Source organism: Pinus tabuliformis, chromosome Q (genome assembly GCF_031772625.1).
Source record: "Pinus tabuliformis cultivar Carrire ecotype Pingquan chromosome Q, CPIR1, whole genome shotgun sequence".
NCBI lineage: Eukaryota > Viridiplantae > Streptophyta > Pinopsida > Pinales > Pinaceae > Pinus > Pinus tabuliformis.
This window is the reverse complement of record NC_142296.1, coordinates 776,794,009-776,796,994: the sequence shown is the minus strand read 5'-3', so window position 1 is coordinate 776,796,994 and position 2,986 is coordinate 776,794,009.

The window sequence follows — 2,986 nt, the reverse complement described above, 5'->3', positions numbered from 1 at the left end:
AGCAAATTGCGAAGCAGTAAGAGTGTGGGTAATCTTATTTCCTCATGGCCTAGTTTCATTTCTGCATTAAAGGAACAATTTTATCCCTTGGGTTACAAACAAAAAGCCTTAATGGATTGGCAATACTTAAGGCAAGGCAGAGGTCAAGATGTTCAAAGCTTTACAGAAGAATTTAGAAAACAGGCACTTAATTTGGGAATTGCATTTGGCTCACTTGAAGTAGTAACTAAGTATATTGGATCATTACATAGTTACCTTAGACATTCATTATTATTGTTTGAACCAACTACTATTGACTCGGCCAGTGTAAAGGCCATCCATATTGAGAACAGGGGCAAAAATGAAAGAGATGATCATTTCAAGAAACCACCTTTCAACCTCCAAATGGCAAACCCAAAGTGAAAGGAAAAGTAAAGGAGAAGAGGATGGCATCAACCAAGAAAGACGAAGGATAAAGACCTTATTGCACTCACTGCAAAAAGGAAGGTCATGACGATGATCATTGTTGGAAACTGTACCCGAAAAAAAGTATGGAGGAAAAGGCAAGCAGAAGACAGTGGCAACTGTGCAGCAAGACCTTGGGTCCGATTCGGGAGATGAAGCATTGATCACAGCAGGAGGAAGAAAAGGTACTCTTACACCTCATGTTAGTTCTGAATCAAATGAAGGCACTAGTTCAATAGATGAGTCTTTCCCTAATGAACGAAAGAGAATTGAGCTATTTCATATTAGAGTTATCAGAAATCATACAAAAGTGGAAACTCTATTTGATACCAGATCCCAAGCAAACTTAATTTTAGAGTCCTTGGTAAAGAAGCTAGGCTTGGAAGCCAAACCACATCCAAAACCTTACCCACTTGGATGGATACATGATAAAGCAAAACTCAATGTAACTAAGGAGTGCAAGGTTAAATTTGTGATCTCTTCTAAGTTAGTGGATGAGGTAAAACTTGATGTGATACCATTGGATATTTGTGGCATGGTGTTAGGGAGTCCATATCTATATGATAGAAAGGTAATCTTCTTCCGTCATGAAAACAAATACCAAATCACAAAAGATGGGGTAGAATATATTGTAAGGGGTCATCAAACTAAAATCATTGCCAGCCTTGTAAGTGCAGGACAAATGAAGAGGTTGGTGAATTCCAGTAAGGGTTGCATGCTTATGGTTATAAGGGGAAAATATGCAGAATTATCCGATGCTTTCCATGGTTGTGATCATGTGCATAAAAAGGAATTATGTGAATTAATTTCTAACTATGATGAGATGTTTCAGGAACCAAGGGGATTACCTCTGAAGAGGGAAATCCAACATGAGATCCATTTGCAACATGACGCTCCTTTAGCGAATATTGGCATGTATAGGATGTCGACCATTGAGATGGAGGAGATAAAAAAGTAGGTGCAGGAACTATTGAACCAAGGAGTCATCAGACCAAGCACTTCTCCATGCGGCTCACCGGTTGTCTTAGTGTTGAAGAAAGATGGCACATGGAGGATGTGCGTGGATTACCGATCACTAAACAAAATCACGGTGAAAAATCATTACCCTCTTCCCGGATTGATGACTTACTAGATCAGTTAAAGAATGCTATCTATTTCACCAAATTGGATTTGCGTAGTGGTTATCACTAGGTCTGAATCACAGAGCAGGATGTGTGGAAAACCTCCTTCAATACCAAACAAGGGTTGTTAGAATGGATGGTGATGCCATTCGAACTTTGCAACGCTCCAACGACTTTAATGAGGGTCACGAATGATCTCTTTAGGCCTTTCATTGATGAATTTGTTCTTGTATATCTAGATGATATTTTTATCTTTAGTAAAAGTTGGAATGAACATGTATGCCATGTGAAGAAAGTGCTTGATGTATTCAAAAAAGAAAAACTCTATGTAAAATTGTCAAAGTGTGAGTTTGGGAAAACCTCTTTGGTTTACCTAGGTCATATTGTTGGTCATGGTCAGTTAAAAATTGATCCTTTTAAAGTTGAAGCAATTGTAAATTGGCCTAAGCCTACTAGTGTAACTGAGGTTCACATCTTTTTCGGTGCAGTCCAATATTGGAGGAGATTTATTGCCAATTTCTCTATTATTGCAGCACCTTTTCACGCATTGACAAGTGTAAATAAAGTCTTTCAATGGGGAGGAAAGCAGCAGAAGTCCTTCGAAGCATTGAAAGAAAAGATCAGCACCGTGTGATCACTCGGGTTGTTCCCCAAAGTTGTAAGAAAGGGAATACGGCCGAGGTAACCACAGACCAATCTTTCAGATACAGATTCTAGCCAATATGCATCCAGAGAGGGCTCTCTCTTTATAGTTTAGCTTTTTTTTGAGGTATTTTAGGCTAGCTATGAAGTGCAAGGGTTTTGTTTTGAGTTTTGGTTGGATGGATGGAGATTCAATAGAACAACGAGGTAAAACTGAAAAGTTTCAGTCCATTGGGCATGATGGAGTCAAAGAAGGATAGCTTCCTGGATTCGGTCTCTAAACAGAGGATGGTATCACAGAGCAAGGTACTCAAATATGGGACAATTCATAGGCTGAAATAAGATGGAATGGAATCAATGGGTGAAGGGAAATTAAGAATCCTTTATCATGTTGATAGGAGGGAAATGGCTGACTACTGTCAAGGAGCAGTTAAGAATTCCTGAGCAAATATTCAAGATGAAAGAATCAGGGGAAACAAGAGCAATTAAGAATTCACTATTTATTCTAATTCTGAAGAAAACATTGATAAGAACAAAGACTGAACACAGAGTGCAATCAAGCAAATTCTGAGTTATTCTTTCTCTTTATTATTAAGATCATGAAACATAGATGGTAAAACATAGAAACTGTAAAACACAAGTTAGAAGGGACTTGTTGATCCATAAAATGATTCAAGAATTTTGTAACAGGTCCTTAGCATCGATTCCTCATCCAGTGAGCTAGACAAAACTGGTTCCAATAGGCTCTTTTTATTCCAAAATTCTGTATTACAGCAAAG